The 19124-nt window shown below is 48.5% G+C and overlaps 1 protein-coding gene and 1 long non-coding RNA gene across 9 annotated transcripts in view; one reads left to right on the top strand and one right to left on the bottom strand.

The window, feature by feature from the left end:
• The window catches only part of PC (pyruvate carboxylase), a 67183-nt gene that overhangs the window by 17253 nt on the left and 30806 nt on the right, over positions 1–19124 (top strand). Inside the window, exon 1 of one of the 8 annotated variants that reach the window (XM_006771532.2) lies at positions 8338–8362. The exons of 5 other annotated variants lie outside the window; for them this stretch is intronic. The gene's annotated coding sequence lies outside the window, so the exon portion shown is untranslated. Of the gene's footprint in view, positions 1–8337; positions 8363–14503; positions 14581–16689; positions 16712–19124 lie in introns of those variants that run through there. 2 more of the 8 variants (XM_006771530.2, XM_006771533.2) reach the window with 2 other exon arrangements.
• On the bottom strand, positions 2950–9780 carry LOC107184348. The gene is made up of 2 exons (XR_001515157.1): positions 9137–9780; positions 2950–3211 (listed from the first exon to the last, which is right to left on the bottom strand). It is a non-coding gene; the product is annotated as an uncharacterized LOC107184348 (long non-coding RNA).

A 19124-nucleotide genomic window follows, 5' to 3' on the forward strand; every position in this document is an offset into this window, starting at 1 on the left:
TTCCATTATAGAGAAAGGGCAAACAGTGATATTAAAATATTTCTTCTAATTAATTTCCTTTCAATGTGCATGAATCTGTGCACCAGGCCACTAGTATATTTATAAAAAAAAACCTGCAATCATCAAAACAATGTGGTATTGGTAAAAGACAGACATAGACCAACTCTCGCATATATGGTCAAATGATTTTTGAAAAGGATGCTAAGACCAATGGGGAAAGGACAGTCTTAAAAAAAATAGTGCTGGGAAAACTGGATATTCACATGCCAAAGAATGAAGTTGGACTCTCACCTAACACCATCTATAAAAATTAACTCATAATGGATCAAGGACCTAAATGTAAGACCTAAAACAATAAAACTCTTAGAAGAAAACCTAGGACAAAAGCTTCACGACACCAAACTTGGCAATGATTTCTTGGATATGACACCAAAAGCACAGGTAACAACAATAAAAAGACAAATTGAATTTAATAAATTTTTAAAATGTGCATTAAAAGATATTATTCATAGAGTAAAATGGCAACCCACAGAATGGGGAAAAAATATTTGCAAATCATATATCTGGTAAGGGATTAATATCCAAAATATACAGAGAACTCCTAAAACTCAACAACATGAACAACAAAGGAAAAGATTAAAAAATGGGCAAAGAACTTGAGTGGACATTTCTTCAGAGGATATATGAATGACCAATGAGCATATGAAAAGACATAGTATAATGATAGTTGCCAGGGATTGGGGGAAGGGAGGGAGGAAAGAATGGAAGCTATTGATAAATGGAGACAGTTTCAGTTTTATAAGATGAGAGTTACAGACGGGGATGGATGATGGTGGTGATGGGTGGACAACAATGTGAATGTATTTAATACCACTGAACTTTACAGTTAAAAATGGTTAAGATTGTAAATTTTATGTAATGTGTATTCTACCACAATAAGAAAAAAAGGAAAAATAAATAAAATTAAAATAAGGAGCCTTTTTGATATACGGACAACAGAAAAAATATTTTAAAGTTTTGGGTTTTTTTGTTTTTTAAACAGACAAACCAGAATCAGGCCAGCCTGAAATTAAAACCTACCAAGATCAACTTGGCAGTAGCAGGATAACAATGGGGTATTCACATAGTCTCCTCAGGAATTCAGCAAATGTGAGGGTTATGGGGAATTTCATAAATCAAAAGGGCAAAATGTTCGGAAAAAGAATTATGTGAAAATAAGAATCTGTAACCGGAAATAAGAGGGAAGAGTGACCAGGGTCTGAAATAGGATGTGATTTTTAAATCCCTTAAGACATGTATTAATAATTGCCTGTGTGCTATTCCTGCTCTCATAAGCAGCCCTATCTTCATAGTGAATGTTAGAGTGGACCCAAACCCTGGGAAGACGAACTTGGTACAGATGTGCCAACCACAAGTCTTTAAAAGGGGCACACCTCGTTGGTTCCATCAGAGTCCCAAAGTGGCCTTCTGGGGTAAATTAGTGCAGTGCAGGTCTACAGTATCGACTCCATGTCTGTGATGTTCAAAAACAAGCAATATTGCCCTGGCTGGTTTGGTTCAGTTGTTATGAACGTTATATGAAATGTCCAGAATAGGTAAATTCATAGAGACAGAAAGTAGATTGGTGGTTGCCAGGGACCGGGGGCGGGGAGGGAAGAAATGGGGAGTGACTTTTAAGGGTACTGAGTTTTTTAGTAGGGGTGTTTGAAAATTTCCTGGAATTAGATAGTGGTGATATTTGTACAACATTTTATAATTACTAAAAACCTCTGAATTATGTACTTTAAAATGGTCAAAATGACGGCAGGGGGAAGGGGGCAACAAAATTTTTTTAAGTAGCAAACTGAAAGCTTAATAACATTTCTCTTTGTCAAAGCACCTGTACATTTTGTACATATTTGTCATCAGAGAATGTGCATTATTAGACCCATGTGCCAAGCAATTCTAATTGGTCATGTGCCTAGTCCCTGGTTGTATCAATTTACCATTATTGAATACAATTTTAAAAAATTATACTCCTACCCTATGCCTGGCACTTAAGAAGTACTATAAATATTTATTGAATTGCCTACGCTTGCTATTCCTATTTCATTAGTGTGGCCTATTGCAGTTTAGCTATAATTGCCTATTATTTCAGATTATTTTAGAAAAGATAATGTCCCTTAAATGATATGCTTTTTAATAAGAGCTCCACATTTTCCATTTGTAAGCTATGTGTGTATATTTTTTCAGATAGAAAATATGCTTACCTTTTCTGATCACAAAGGTAATATTTAATAACTAGAGGCCCGGTGCACGAAATTCATGCACGGGTGTGGTCCCTAGGCCTAGCCAGCGGTCAAAGCGAGAGCGTCTGGCCTGGAAGGGCAGATCCCAGCTGACCTCTGGGCCCTGGGCAGCACCTGGGCCTGCATGCCCCTCTCTGCCTGAGTCACAGCAACCAAGTCCCTACGTGGAGGTGCAGTGAGCGTGGCTGGACACCGCGGGCCAGGGTGCAGCATGGGCCTCTGGGCCGCCCAGCAGTGCTGCACAGAAGCTGGGCGAGCAGCATTCTCTCTCCCAGCTGGCCTTGTAGACCAGCTCTTGTACGAACCCACTGGGAGCCTGACCAGCCCCTGTGGTCTCACCTGAAAGAGACTGTGCGGGTGTGGGCGGGCTCCTTGCGGCACCCTGCACCTGAGCATCGGGGGAGCTTCCCCGGTGCTCGAGCCCTAGAGTCCCGGGGGAGGGGAGCAGGGGGAGTGAGAGCAAGCTCGGGGACATCTGCATCCTCACTGCACCTCTGTCCCCATCAACCCCGCCCCCAGATAGCCGGCGAGAGGTTGCAGTGCGTTGCTCGCTGATGCTTGCCCGCCATGTTCCACACCACCCCTTGGTGGTCAGCGCACGTCATAGTGAGCGGTCGAACTCCCGGTTGAACAACTGCCCAAGGGGACAATTTGCATTTTAGGCTTTTATTATATAGGATTTTAAGAGATTTTGATAATGGTCTTGCCTGGACTATGGCCTTTAGCTTTTAGAAGCCTCCAAACAATCACATATTTGCAAAGGAGTTTCTTCTTCTTTGTACTTTCTCTGCCCTGTCCTTCTTTTCATTATCTTCTCTGCCTCTTGAGTTTGCTTGGCTTTCATCATATCTTTCCAAATAGCATCTTAGTTGCCTTTTCTCAGATGCTTAGGATGCCATTGTCCTCGTGTCCAAAGATCATGTCTATCTTATTTGCAAATAAGAAGGAAGAATAGAGTGTTTGCCATTTGTTCTGCCAAATCAACACCCTTAATTCCTAACTTCTCTCCCCTCCCATACTCCCCTCCTAAAGGAGCAGGGACTCTGAGACTTCTCTCTTTCTCTGTGTGTGGCAGAGATGTGCACAGCCTGCCTTTTTGCTGCTCAGTGGTATCTGGTCCCATTTCCCTGCTGCGCTCATGACTCAACCACCTCAAAGTGAGAGTTATTTTCCAGGAATGAGGATGATCTCATATCCTCTGTGTCCTTGCCTGAAACCCTCTTTTTACCTGATAGCAAACTTGGGCAAGACAGTTCACCAGAGAGAGGGTGGAGCCCAGAGTGAAACTAACAGGTCTTCTCAGCGATGGAGAGGTCAGTGGCTCTTGGCTTCCTGTGGACAGTAAGTGACTCATACCTGTGTCACCTGCGGCCAAGTAAGGATGTGGGTCCGAGACAGGAAATGAAAGGGCAGAGCAGAGGAAGACCAGGCGCTCCCCCTGGAGTTGTGGATGCACATCCAGTGAGCTGGCAGCCATTGCTTCCTCACTGATGTGACGACAGAGAATGATTGAACCTGAGGATGGAGCAGCTATTTGTTGAATGGCGGTTCATCTGTCTATAGCTCCACTCCGTCCTTCTTGTTATTCTGTTTGTTTGGATTTCAAGCCTCAAAGCCTATTTCCCACCTTCTTCCCTCTGATTTAATTTAAACCTCTTCTTCGTAAAGTCTCTTCTGGGATTGTGGATGCTGGGATGCGGGGTGCACTTTATACAGTCAAAGAGGCAGCCAACCTCATTCACAAGAACAGGGAAGTTGTAATTAGGAAGATAGTGGGTCTCCTTTTTCCGTTTAAATGAGCTGGGTTAGGGAGGGGGCCCTTTTGTGAAGGATGTGGGCAGCTTTCTCTGTGTAGAGAACCTTGTCAGTCTAAAATTCTCAGGGAGAGTTCCAAAGTCTGGGGAACTTGTAAGTTTAGAATTGCAGTGTGGTTTTATATCTGCTGGTTTATGTCTTTTCTGCATTTAGAACTAAATTTATTTAAAAGAATACAACAATGAAATGATAATGGCAGCTAAAATTAGTAATGGTAGCTATGTTTATTCTGTGATCTCTTCTGGAGGTGTTGTCTTGAGGAAATTTAGGCAGTGTGTGTGTGTGTGTGTGTGTGTGTGTGTGTGTGTGAAAGAGAGAGAGAGAGAGAGAGTCGCCCAGCCATGAGTGGTAGAGCTCGGGTTCAGACTCATCTCTCTGCCCCGACACCCATGCTCTCACTATGCCCTGTGCCAGGCCACAACCAACAGAACAAAACGCCCCACTGTCAGGAGGCTGTATGTTTATGTGTTTATTTCTCTGAATGACTCTAGATTTTCTCTTTGTCATTTCTGTGCTTGTGTCCTTCACAAAGCCTTTTAGCATCCTTTTATTCTTCCCCAGTAACATCTGACATGATGCCGGGGGCCTACGAGCAGGATATTTTGCTCAAAACATCTGTTTCTCATCATTTTAGAAAATTATCCTTGACTTCTGTTCTCTTTTTGCTTGTATTTCCTCTCTAGAATGCTTCTTCTTTAAGATTATAGTGTTCCTGCATAAGAACTTGGAGAAATGTAAAGAGGTTTTTGAGCAAGCAGTGGAGTTTTTAGCCTGTTTGTTGTCACACTCAGTTGCCCTAGTGAAAGTGGGTTGTCTTCCTCATGATGCAGAGGAGACAAGTGTATAAATGGATGCAGTTAGAGCAGTTAAACCGCTGACCCAGTAAGGCGTATTGTCCTTGGCCACAGTTCCTCTGTCACGTGTGCATTTCTCTGCATTGAACAAATCACGTGAGCCCAGGCCCAGCACCGTTCCCTGGGGAGGCTGGAGTTCTGATCCTGGGGCGAAGGAAGAAAGCCAAAGGCGGGAGGCCGCGTGGAGGAGGTGCTGTGAGGACGAGGAGTGGCTCTGAGTCTTGGGGTTGACAGGAAACCATGGCTCAGAACACATTGGCCCTTTGCCCTCTCTTTCTTTTTTCCCATGTGACAAATCAGCTTATTAGCATCAGATTTAGGGTTGTGGCCCTTTGCCCCTCCTGAAGCTGCAAACAGTGCCCGGGAGATAGGCTTTCTGGTGATGCCACGTTGTGCTCCTGGTTTTAGGTCCATGCCATTTCTCTGTCCCCCTCCTCTCGCCCCAACCCCATAATCTGAGATCTCTGGCTGATGGCCCTGCTGACGAATAGCCTGGCACCTCTGCAGGGTTCCATCTTGTGGGCAGGTGGAGTCTGAGGACACACATGTTCCTTGCTTCTCCCCTTCTTCCTCCTTCTTCCCTTTATGCCCTGGTTAGAGGCATGGTATATTCTGGGTACATGGGAAAACAAACTCACGTGTCCCTGTTTCACATACCCCTCGCTCTGTCTCCAGTAATCTGCTTACTTCAGGTCAAACAGTCTCATTCTGAATCCATTTATCCATATATTCATTCAACAAGGGTTTTGTGCCAGGCACTGTGGTAACACCTACATGCTCAGGGCCATTATCTGATATTATCTGACCAGTATCACTTGCAGAAGTCTGGGTCACGAATGTGCCTTTGACCTCTTACCCATTTTTTAAACTCAGATATTCCTCTTGAGTAATACAGTAGCTCTTCTCCAAGGAGTTGAGGCTGAGGTTTTAATTCGGACCTCGTTCAAAGGGGGAGCCTGGAGCAGGCCCCTCCCGGCCAGGCCTCATTCTTTCCTCAGTGATGGAAGTGAGTTCTCTTCCCACCCCACTCCCTTCGGTTATGTTTGCTATTCCTAGCACATGTGGTCAGGATTGGCTCATTCACTGCCGCTGGCCTGGAGCCCATTCACTGTTGTTGTTACTCTGTCCCTCGCGCCCCCCATGGCTTCTCATTCCTTCTCAGCTTAAGCTCCCGGAGACCTCAGGAGAGTCTGTCATCAGCCACAGGAAGCCACACCCGAAGACGCTCTTTAAGCGAAGGGAGAATTTGAAAATAGAAACATTTTCTTCCTTTATTTTACCCTCTGAGACTAACCCGATGACTTGGGACAGCCCATTTTGGCCCATGGTGCCAGGATTGTCCAGTCTTTTCTACGGACTCTCCTGAAACCCTCTGATTTGCATGGATACCGAGGCTTGTGGGCGTGGCCTCGCTCCTCTCTGAGCTGCCAGAGTAGAGTGACTCTGGAGAGAAGAGATCTTCAGGGAGGAGTCCCAGGTCTTGTCCTCTCCTCTGGGCCCTCGCCACCTAGCGGGTCTCTGCTGTGAGGCCAGGGTGAGCTGAAGCCTTTAGTTCATTCTCTTGTTTATTTCTTCTTCCGTCTCTCACCTTTCCACCCATCTCCGCTCCACCCACACCCCAAAAAGAGAATGTGAGAAGTAGAAATGTTAAGAGTAGCGTCGACTCTGTAGACTTCAGACCTAGTGCTTTATCTCTCTTTGACAGGAGCTGCGGGTGGAAGCAAGAATTCTGACTACTTTCACATGAACTTTTCTTAAATGCACAGTTCTTGGGGAGGAGGAGAGGATTTCACTTGCTGTTTGCCTTACCAGCTAGAGAGCTCAAAGGCTGCAGCCACGGAAGGGACTTGGGCATTTTGACAAAGATTTTGCAGTGGAGGGTGAGTGCTCCGTAGGGGATAAGAGTACGTGCTCCATAAGGGATAAGAAAACGTGCTAACTTTAGGAAGCGCTGACAGGCTTCCAGTCTGCCCCGCTCCTGCAGCAGGAGGCCCTCCTGGACCACCAGGCCTGGCAGCCCTTCCCCACAGCCGCCCGGGGCTGAGTGCTGCTGTCCTGAAGGCGGAGGCCTGGTGCTGAGGCGCCTCTTGCCCCAGGTCACTCAGGTTCAGTCCCTTATTGTGGGGGCTAAAAAAATTAACACTTTCCCTCCAACCTTCTACGTTCTTAGCTGGGTTAATAATCAAATTAGCAGAGACATTTAACAGGAGAAAGTCAAAGTTTTAATCCGTGTGCATGGGGAATTCACTTAGGAATGGATATTACAAAGACAGGCAATGTGGAGTATAGAAGACATTTTGTGTAAAGGAGAAAAGGGGGTTGGTGAGGAGATGGGGTATTAGGTTTCAGAAGTGAGAATGGGCATAGTTGAAGAGGGTACACACATGGCAGGAAAATTCTTTCTAGGTGACTGAGTAACCATGGAACACAGTGGGTTCTAGCTAACAGGCCCCTGCCGAAAGCCTCTTACTGACCATACTTAATTCAAATAAGCCTGAGCTGAGTATCCTAAGATCTTCCTAAGCAGGTTTTTCTGTCTGAATCTCTGGGGCAGGAAAGAGGGGGAGGGTCAAAGGTTCTTTTTGAGTTTTGTGTATTAATCAACAGCTTAAAGTCAATATCCCAAAAAGGCAGCTTCAGGGTGGCAGAACTTTGGTTCCCTTCAGTATACAGAATGCCAGAAGTTTCCCAGATCCTCCCCCCTCGTCAGGAACTTTCTTATACCCACCAGAACAGTTGACATGCGTTCATTTAGGCCTGGCTAAGGCAAAGCACCTCCATATCAGACAGAGCCTGAGAACTATGTGCAAAGCAGCAAACACACACCCACTATGAAATACGATCAGTCCTCCAGGCCCAGTTCCAGTTTTCCTGGGAGCTTAGTTCTGGAATTTCAGACCTGACCTCCATTCTTAGCTTATCAATTCTCCATGCCCTTGGCTCCTTTCTCCCAGGTAGGAAATCTCGGGAAACCTGTACACACCAGCCCTTTACAGTGAGCAAGGACTTTCACATACATGCCCACGGGGTTCGGGATATCATTTTGCAGATGAGTTGCCTGAGGTCACGAAGAACCCTGCCTGGGATCCAGGTGTTCTGCCACCAAATGTCCTGCACATTCTGTGTGGCCATGTCTCCCTTTAAGGTTTATTAGTTCCTTAAACATTGACTCGGTGCCTCCTTAGTCCGCTGCTCAGTCAGATGTGGGACACCAAAATGAATAAGCCACGGTCTCGGGCCTGGCAATGGGGTGAGCTGCTTCGCTGCCTCTAGCCAACTATGTCACCTGGGAGGTAAGGCTCTTTAACCTCATTAGGAGCACAGACTACACGTGTAAAGCTGCTTGGCAGCCAGCAGAACAGGCATTCTGTCCACAGCCATGAACCTGGCCTACCCATTGCCAAGGTAAGACAGTGGTCTGGGCAAAATGGCGGGGTCACTCGGTCAGGACTGATCTTCTGAGGTGAATGGGGGAGCCGGGCCCACACACAGAGCCTGGGGATGCAGAGCAGAGCCGGGTAGAGCCGGGTGGAGGCCTTGGCCCCTGTGTGCAAAGGTCATTTGTTCTTGCCAGTCCCACCAGCAGTAGACTCTATTGGCGGCTAAAAGAAATGCAGGTTGTGTGTTTGTTTGAGGGCGGCGGCGGGGGGAGCAGGGAGAAAGCCTAGTTAGCATTAATCATGAGATGCTAAAAGTTGGGAGCAATAGCTTAGCCGAGGATCCAGAAAGAAGTGGGGGCTTGCTCTGTGGCCAGGACCTCTATCTGATCACCCTCGTTAGGGTTCCCAGACCCAATTACAACATGAGGGCAAGGGAGTTCCCCCGGCACCAAACAAACTCAATTCTGACACAATCCTAGGGGTGGAGAACATCTTGCCTGCGGGCTGGGCTGTATGAGGCCCATGAAATCATTTGGTCTGGCTCTCCCAACGCATTAGGGATGAATTAATTAAATGTTTGATCAAATGTAGCAGGCTAATTTTTAAGTTGATAATTTTGTATGGCCTTCAAATGATGCTATAAATATCCAAATGGCCCCGGGCAGAAAAAAGGTTCCCCACCCCTGCTCTACTCAGAGACAGCCTCAGATTCCACAGGTTAAGGGCTCAGTCCTGCAAGATGCCTCCCCTCCAACCGCCACCCCCCGCCTCTCTCTTTCTCTCTCAGCCAGATTCTTACCTGTGCTCTGACCAACCTGTTATAGATTGGGCAAGATATGTGGGAATGGGCACAGAGCTCCCAGCTCTCTCCAGGTGCACTGCTCTCCCCAAGTCTCCACACGTTCACCATCCCGGAGCTCTCTGAACTCATCCTCGTGGTTTTTTGGAGGCTTCATTACACAGGCACTGTTGATTCAATCACTGTCAATTGATTCAACCTCCAGCCCCTCTCTCCTCCCTGGAGGAGGTTGGAGGTGGGCATGGTTAGGTATGGTAAGTGGGGAAGGAACAGAAAGTTCTAACCGTGAGGGCCACTGGGTTGGCTTCATTGGCAACCAGCCCATCCTGAGGTGCTTTCCGAAAGTTACTTTATTGCTCTAACAACACACCTCTTTCACTCTCAACACTTGGGAAATTTACATATGTTTATGGAGGTGTATTTCCTGAATGACCAAATAATTTCTTACAAATTACAATATTGCACCCTCCATTCATTTAGCACAAAACTTCAGGATATTTGTCTCAGAACCTAGCACACTGTCTCCGGAGGAATCACATCCCATGAGTGAGGCTCCAGGAGGCCTGTTTCCCTTCTCCCAGTAGCTGCATCACCCCTGCAACCTTTGGTCTCTGCATGGTCACTGAGCTTCAGGGGGCTGGGTAGCTGAGAGAGACTTGTATTTGCTCCACAACTGTTTAAGCACTCACCGAGTTCTAAGTGCTGGAGACACAGCAGGGAACCAGAAAGTCTAAGCCTGAACTCCCTTCCTTGGGGGAAAATGACAGAAGGCCATCACTGTTTAATTACAGTGGTGGTAAGTGCTGCAGAGAGCACGGAGGGCAAGGAGCAGGCCTTCACCTGGTGGGTGGACCAGGGGCAGCCTGCCCCTGAGCTTTATCTGCCTCCCCAGCTGCCAGTGGCTGGGTGTGGATCTTGGCAGAATACCGGGAACCTTAGGCAGGTTTCAGCAACTCAAACTGTGAAACAGAGTGGAGGTGTTACCAGCCATGTGGACTCTCCGTTCTTGACTTTGTGCGGGAAAGATTTCACAATACAAGTCCAGGTGTTTATTAGAGTATGTTTATTAAAGCTGGGGACAGTGAAACAAAGGAAGGGCTTAGGATAGAAGAGGCAAGATCATGCAACAGGAGTGAGCCTAGGTGGAACTGCTTTAGCCCTTTATAAAGAAAGTCTCAGAGCCCGAGCTGGTTTGGCTCAGTGATAGAGCGTCAGCCTGCAGACGGAAGGGTCCCAGGTTCAACTCAGGTCAAGGGCACATGCCCAGATTGTGGGCTTGATCCCCAGTAGGGGTCATGCAGGAGGCAGCTGACCAATGATTCTCTCTCATCATGGATGTTTCTATCTCTCCCTTCCTCTCTGAAATCAATAAAAATATATTTTAAAAAAAGAAAAAAGAAAGAAAGTCACAGAGACAGAAGAAGTGAGCCAGCTGGGCTGTGTGGACTCAGGAAACAAGTTGCTGAGGGACCATTCAAGAAAACGAGCAGTGTGCCTTAGGGAAGAAAGGTGGGGATGGGGGGCAGGGGGAGGGGGTTAGCCCTGGCTGCATAGCTTAGTTAGAGCCTTGTCCTGATATGCCAAGATTGCAGATTTGATCCCTGGTCAGGGCACATACAAGAGTCAACCAATCAATGCATAAATAAGTGGAACAGCAAATTGATGTTTCTCTCTCCCTTTCTAAAAATCAATAATTTTTTTTTTTTTAAATGTGGGGGCAATGCACAGACATGCTCTAGAGCAGCGGTTCTCAACCTGTGGGTCGCGACCCCTTTGGGGTCGAATGACCCTTTCACAGGGGTCGCCTAAGACCATCAGAAAACAGATATATAATTACATATTGTTTTTGTGATTAATCACTATGCTTTACTTATGTTCAATTTGTAACAATGAAAATACATCCTGCATATCAGATATTTACATTACGATTCCTAACAGTAGCAAAATTACAGTTATTAAGTAGCAACGGAAATAATTTTATGGTTGGGGGCCACCACCACATGAGGAACTGTATTAAAGGGTCACGGCATTAGGAAGGTTGAGAACCACTGCTCTAGAGAGACAGAGCACATGCTGTGTCTTTTGTCTTAAGGGTTTTTATGTTTTCTAAAGGCAGGGATTTTAGGGGAGGATCTCAATAGAATATTCATAAGCTTTTAAGGTGTGTCCTTTCAGGATCATGGTCTCTACTGATGGGCTGGTGCTAGGATAGGAGGTCATGGGTCATTGCACTGGTCTTTTTGTTGTTACTCCTCACCTGAGGATATTTTTCCATTGATTTTTCGAGTGGACTGGTGGGCTGACTTCAACACCCTGTAATTGACAGCTCTAGGGCCTAGTTTGAGCTGAACGGACTGCTTCCTGTAGTTTCAAATCTAACCAGCTCTCTGCTTGTTTTCTCTCTGCCCCCACACCTTCCCACTGTTTGATCTCAACACAGAAGAGGCACCTTCAATTCTTCGGATTGTTTTCCTGCTTCCACACTGGAGAGGGCGATGTGGTGAGAGTATGGTTGAGGAAAGAGAGCAAAAAAGGCAGAAGATACAAGGAGGAGGCCAGCAAATACCATCATCTTACCCTGCTCAGGCTGTTGTTCCCTTAGGGGTGGAGGGTGTGGGGGAGCTTGCCCACCAGTTCTCTGTATTCCCACCACATTCCCTCCTGCCAATTCAGAGCTGGCCTAGATTCCTGCCAACTAGCCCCTTGGTTCAATGTTAACAAAGGCGCTTTTCCCTTTTCTCCTTCCACAGCGAAGGTCTCTGCATAGGGAAGGCCCCCTTTGACGAATCCTTACCCAGAGCTTGTACCTTTTCCCAGATAGCCTCAGACTTTCCTTCTTAGACCTGGACCAGGGTAATCTGTTTCCTAAACTCGTGTCCTGAGGCTTTCACCTCTCCTCCCAAGGGGATTAATATCCCTACGCTGGGCTCTTCCCAGAGGTGTAGGGAGATTGAGGTAAGGTATGGAAAAGTGCCTGAAAAAACAGACTAAGATCTCACGCTGTAGAAATGTCCCTCAGACCATTCTTGCTCCTGGACGAGGCTGAGGCCTAATTGCCGGCCCCTGTAGCTCACCCACCCAGCAGGACACCAACCAGATGGCCAGTCTCAAAGCGGATGTGGTAGTCAGTGGCACCTCTCCGCCTCCAGTAGGGAAAAAGCACCAGGTGCCGTCCTGATGTGGGGAGGACAGGGCCAGCCCCAGCTCAGAAGGCAGAGCGCCAAAAGCAGGGAGTCTGCTGGTTGTCACTTCAGTATTCCAGCCAACCCTCTTCTCTTGCTAACCCCGGGAGGCGCCTCCAGTGGGTGTCGCTGTCCTCATTTTCCAGAATCTCTGCTGTGACTTGTGCGTTAAAGAGGAAGCAGAAAGCTGCTTGTTGTCAGCTCTGGAGAAAGATGGAGGAGAGGTGGAATCAGAAGTACTGTGTGGGTCAGCATCCTGGACCCGAGAGAAGTGAACAAGTTCCCTCCCACACTGAGTTTTCCTTTAACTCCTGGGTCTCCCGGACACGCCTGACTCAGGCCCTCTGCCCCGTTCACATTTCATTGGCAGGCTCAGCCCATGCACTTCTCTGGATACCATCTGCCCTGTAGGCAGTGAGCTCTGAACCAGGGAGGCCCTCTCTGACCAGTTAACCTTGGGTTCAGGAAGCCAAGCAAAGACAGAACAGTAAGCTATCGACTGGGCTTTCTCCAAGAACTCCTATCGGAGCTCAGCCTGGTTTGTGCTCTGTTTTTGCGATAGTGGGGTGGGAACTCTATTCCCATCTTGACTGGCGTGGTTGTTGGGATAACACCACGTTAAACGAATTGATCTGGGCGGGTTTAATAGTATGTTCAAGCATTTAAACACCTTGCTAATGAAGTCAGACTGTTGCCCATGGGGAGAGCTCTACGTCTCCACCTGTTGCTAGTGGGAGTGGGCTTCTTGTAATATCCTGAGAAAAAGAGTTTTCTGAGATTTGCACGGGAGGATGAGATATTGTAAAAAGCTTTATTTCTTTGGAATCAAACCCCTGAGTTTCCAAGATCCTATTTTCCCGAGTCCCACCATGGAAGTCCCATTTGCTTCCAGTCGAGCTGAAATCAAAGCCGGTGTCCAGCGTTCCCGCTCTGTGCTGGGACAGTCCGATCTAGCATCAGGCTAGCTTAGTGTTCCCAGCTGCAGTCCTTTTGTTCATGGTGTGAGGGGTCCATGTGGCCCATGGAGAGAGCTCCTTTGTTTGGGGGATTATGTATCCCCACATTTTCACAGGCTTGCAAGGCCCTGCCTGCTCTAGCCAATCCATGATTCCCAGGCTTGACTGACATGCACTTTCCCTGCGTCACTCCCATTCATTGCACATGGGCCCATCTTCCCTTTTGTTGGACCCCTTTCTGGTGAACTTCAGGGAATGGGCCGGTGGCTCCCTGGGGAGTGTGGAATTGCAGCTTCCTGGAGAATGCTTATAATGTCTGGCCTCCCTTTTGCTCCTTTCCTGTTATTAATAACTAGAGGCCTGGTGCACAAAATTTTGTGCACTGGGGGGGAGGGGGGTCCCTTAGCCTGGCCTGTGCCCTCTCGCAGTCCGGGACTCCTCACTCCTTACCACCAGCCTGCAGTGGAGGCTGGAGAGGCTTCCACCATGCTGCTGGACTTGCCAGCTGTAAACCCTCAGCTAGAAGCTGTGGTGGCTGGAGCCTCTCTTGCCTCCGAGGCAGCACTAAGGAGCAGCGAGCCTGGCTTCTGGCTGAGTAGAACTCCCCCTGTGGGAACGCACTGACCACCAGGGGGCAGCTCCTGTGTTGAGCGTCTGCCCCCTGGTGATCAGTACATGTCATAGCAACCGGTTGTTCTGCCATTCGGTCTATTTGCATATTAGGTTTTTATTTTAAAGGATTAGCTAATTACAGTGGTATTAAGACCAGGCCAGTGGCTCACAAGAGCCACTAGGTAACATGTCCCCTCATGAGGAATCTAGTCTTCTGGCCCCGTGGAGAGAAAGGACCATGATGTCACCAGTTCCAGGGGGACATCCCCAGGCACAGCAAGGTCTCAGCAGGAATGCTCCTTTTCTCAGGTCAGAAGCCCTCTCTCCTGGCTGGCTCTCCCTCCCTGGCCTGGCCCCCCTTCCTTTGTAAAACCCAAATACCACTGCCTGTAATTGTCCGCCAGAATCCATAGGCTGTGGCTTTTGACCATCCCCTCCAGCTCACCCTTGACCTGGTTTTGTTTTTTATTCTTCCTTCAAACAGTCTGTTCAAGGTCTACCCCTGAGCAGAGATTGGCTCACGAGCAGCCTCTGTCCTCTGAGCTGTAGGGGAGAGGGCAGTTCTGGAAAGTCATTGACAGAGGCCTGAGTAAAACATCAGTTATAAACAAGCAGCAGGCAGAGGGCCCAGATTTGGGTGTCCCAGCACCAGGAACAGTGTGGCCTCCTTAGAGCTGTGCAGACCGCTGCCCCGGTAAGAGGACCACCTTTCCGAGGCCTCTAGAAGCACACCGTCCCGGAGGGAGTTGCAAGCACGGTGGCCATTGTTTCTCTTCCCTCTGGAACTTGGCAGCCTTCTAGTATTTTGGAAAGGAGAGGGCAGAAGGATTCTGGGAATGTCCTCAGAGACAGGAATCCAGGGGATGGGTGGGGTGGGCTGGATCGATGCTCACAGGCCTGTGGGGCTGGTTCTGGTCAGGGATGGGAAAGCCTAGGAGCCCAAGGTAGCAAATTCTACTTGGCGATGAAAATGGGTTCTGCCTGCGACATTGCAGGCAGAGGAAGTTGGGCCATGGGTCCCAGAGCTCTGGCCCGGAATGCCTTGGGGTGGTGGTGACAGTTGGGGGAAAGGTCACATGGTTCCCTCAACTGGGGTCTCATGGAAATGTTGAAGCTGCCAGGGAAGGGTCTGCTCTGAGTCTAGCACCAGGCTAGGGCCCAGCCCCTCCCTCCCCCCTCAGCTCCTTGGCCAACCTGGGCCTTGAGGAAATGCGCTGGAGCTGAGAACAGGAAGGCCTGTCCTTGTCTGGTGTGGTTGTGGGTGACACCACATTAAATGAATTGATCTGGGTGGGTTTAATAGTATGTTCGAGCATTTAAAAACCTTGCTAACGAAGTCATACCAGGCCAGTGGCTCACAAAAGCCACCAGGTAATGTGCCTTTGTAAGGAATCTGGGAAATTGAAGGCTTATGATCAGCTCTCCCCAAGAGGTGAGTTTGTGATTAGATCAATGGAGGGGAAGCGGGTAACTGCCTGCCTTTTGGGAGAACGAATTCCTGGCATTTGAGCAGGACTCGCTGTTAGATCTGAAAGAAGAGAACTTCCCCTTCACTTAAAAGAAAACCTTTCCCTCAGTTCAAGGGGAGGAGAAGCTGATAAGGGCCCAAATGGCTTCTGGCTCTTATCTTCAACTGCAAACAGGCCAGGCTGTCTCCCAAGTCACGGGATAGGAGTTCGAGAAGGAAGAAGCCGGCTCTGCATGTATGTGGTTCCAGGCACAGTGAGAGGGAGGGACATGCATTTCCCTCCATTTGTTCCAAATGTTGGTAAATCTGTGCCTTTATCCCCCGTGCTCTGGACCAGGGACGGAGGGATGTGGCTCCTGTGGCTGTTCCTTGTCACATCTCTAAGTGACAGCTGTCCTCAGGAGGGGGTCTGAGCACGGAGACAGTCCGCACTTATCATCTGACGGGTCTGGAACAATCTTGGTTTTGCACTCGGTCTCCTGACTAGTTTTGTCAGGGCAGGAACCTCTTCTCTCTTGTTCAGGTGTATCTCCGGTGCCTAACAGGACCCGGCACATTGGAAAGACCCAATCAGTATTGAACGAATGAATGAATGAATGCTTTTCCTTTGCTTATCATTTCACTAAACCTCTCTAACTTCATCTTCTATTGGTTCTTTACCAGACTTCTCATCTGACCAGCATCTGCTTTGTGCCACCCGACCCTGACCTCACCCCGTCAGACTGGGCCGTGCTGCAGGGAGAGGACCGTTGACCCCTGCTGTTCCCTCTCACCGCCTGCCCACTCCCTAAGCAGGTGCTGACACCGTGTGCCAGGCTCCTTCCTCTGAGCCCGGTCAGCTCCCCTCCATAACTTTGGCTGGGCTCTCCTCAATTGCCTACTTCCCCATTTCCTTTTCCTCGTAAAGCAGTTTCTTAGAATGGAGTAGGCAGTCACTGTTCCTGTCTGGGCTGAGCTGGTCTTGTCTCCTCACCAGACGAAACGTTTCTTGAAGGCAGAGGCCATGCTTCCTATCATCCTCTGCCCCTCAGTGTGTGCTGTGGGCCACAGGTGCTCAGTGAACACTTGGTGGCTCCAGTGTGAAACCTCATCATTGTCCTTTGAGTATGTTTTGTGTTTACAGTTGATGAAACTAAAGGGACAGCCTGCAGTTTCCCTTCTGTGCTGGAGGATAAAGACATTTTATAGATGGGCTAATAGATTCGTAACTTTTTTACTCATAATACTTCTGACATCAAATATGTGACCTATTCCCTGACACCAACCAATTTTCCCATTCTCTGCAGATCCCGATGGGGTGTCCTACAATCCGTTCAGTTCTGACACTCACTACCCAGAGTTGGTGCAGGCCCCACAGGTGAAGGGCCCCGCCCCACAGACCGCCCCCTCTGCAGATGCCAGCTGCAAGTCCTGGCCTCCCTCCCAGCCTCCGACCAGTCAGCTCTACTAGTAAATGAGAGATTCATTCCCATGATCCCCTCCTCAGTTCTGACGATTTGCTGGAACCGTTCACAGAACTCAGAAAGTGTTTAGCTTACTATTACCAGTTTATTACAAAGGATGCAGATGAACGGCCAGGTAAAAAGGGGCCTGGGCGAGGTCTGGGAGGGTCCGTGCAAGAGCTTCTGTCCTTGTGGAGTTGGGGTGCACTACCCTCCCAGCACATGGATGCATTCACCAACCTGGGAGCTCTCTGAACCCCTTCATTTAGAGTTCTTATGGAGGCTCCATTATGTAGGCAAGATTGGCCATTGGTGATTAACAAAGTCTCCAGCCCGTCTCTCTCCCCCCCCTCCCCAATCTCAAGGTTGGTTCACCTGTCAACCAGACCCCATCATAAAGCTACTCAGGGACCCACCAGAATCATCTCATTAACATAAACTCAGATGTGGTTGAAAGGGACTTATTATGAATAAAAAAAGATGCTCCCCTCGGGAAATGACAAGGGTTTCAGGAACTAGGAACAAAACCCGAGTTAAATATTTATTATATATCCCCAAATCACACCGGTGCAGAGAGGTAGAGTGATCCCAAGATCATGGGACCAGGTGGTGGCAGAGGTGGAGTTTGCACCCGGCTTTTCTGATTCTAGGGCCTTGCCCTTTCCATGGAATCACAGCAGCACAGGGACACGTGGCCCCACCTCCTCTCCAAGGCTCCTCCCACACTCCGTGGCTCCCATCTTCCCGCCCCCCAGGGCCCTGGCTACTTTTCCCTTCATCCTTCCCTTCATCAGAAAGTGGTGCTGGGGCATGGGGGGCGCAGATGGGGCTGGAAAGCCCACTTTCCTTTCTGTACGATGAAGATAATCCTGCCCTTCCTGCTGGGCAGTGTTGCTGGTAGTAGCATACGAGAGCGGCTGTTCAAGGACTTTATAAACGACAGAGCCCTAAGGATCTTGTTAAGTAAACTTACAGTGTGCAGGTTACAGCTCAGTAGGACTGTCATGTGGAGTAACACCCACCTGACAAGTGTTGGTGGGATGACCTGGGTGGTGCCTTGTCCAGGGCCTGGCACTTAGCAGACACTTATGGCTTTTATTAATTATTGTTTTTGCAATTATTATAAGACAACCTCCTCCTCCAGAAATGGGCAGGTGGCACTGGGAAGGCGACCTGTTGTAGGTGCCCTTGGGTTTGGGACTGAGAAGATAGGAAAGGCAATTTGTCATCTGGGGCTTTCATAGTTCACTTACTACCTCGTCAGTTCTGAAGTCCTCAGCTGGTGCTCCTTCCTCCCCAGGGAATCCTCAGCACTCTGACTTCTCCCAGTTGGGGAGAAACTATTCTAAAAGTGAGTCCTGCCAGTCAGAACCTGCCTAGGGCTGTTGCCAGAGCTCCTGGCAGGTCACCCAGCTCCTCTCCCCTCCTGGGTGTGCACTTCAGGGCAAAGGCCAGTGAGTCCCGGTGCCTCTGGTGGGTTCTGCAGAATTCCAGAACACCGCAGGGGAAGTTCTCCGCTCAGCATTCAGTGGGTGCTCAGTCAGCCTCCCTCAGGAGCGGCCGCCTAACCATGAGGAGAAAGACTCTAGTTGGGAGGGGACAAGGTGGGGTGTGACTGATCCAGCTGGAGGGAGAGGGGGCCCAGGAGTGGCCCCGAAAGCTGGATGGTTGGAGAGGAGCAGTTGGAGGTTGGCAGGCAGAGAAGGGAGGGTGTGATGGGGTGATTGATGTTGAATTACCCACAGGCGGTTCCTGGGAAGCAGGATGTTAGGTGTCTAAGGCCCAGTTTGGAACCATGGCCCGAACAGAATGTGAGTGCCTTCAAGCTTTGAGACTGTGGCCGAGCTGTTTATCCTGAGTTTCTGTTTACTTACAAAGCGGTGACCGTAACACCTGCCTTACAAAGTTTCTTTTTTTTTTTTTTCATTTTGTATTTTTATTGAATTTATCAGGGTGACATTGGTTAATAAAATTATATAGGTCTCAGGGGTGCAATTCTATAATACAGCATCTGTATATTGTGTGTTCACATCCCATGTAAAGCCTTCCATCACTATATATCCCTCCTCTACTCTCTGCTACCTCTCTCCACCCCCTTTCCCTTTGGTAATCACCAGACTGTTGTCTGTGTCTATGAGGTTTTATTTTTTGTTTTTTTAAATTTTTTATTACAAAGGGTATTACATATGTGTCCATTCCCCCCCTCCCCTAGACAGTCCCCTAGCCTCCCCTATCCCCCAGTGTCTTATGTCCATTGGGTATGCTTATATGCATGCATACAAGTCCTTTGGTTGATCTCTTACTCCACTCCCTCATGCCCCCCAACCA

Source organism: Myotis davidii, unplaced genomic scaffold, assembly GCF_000327345.1.
Source record: "Myotis davidii unplaced genomic scaffold, ASM32734v1 scaffold425, whole genome shotgun sequence".
In the NCBI taxonomy this organism is placed as follows: domain Eukaryota; kingdom Metazoa; phylum Chordata; class Mammalia; order Chiroptera; family Vespertilionidae; genus Myotis; species Myotis davidii.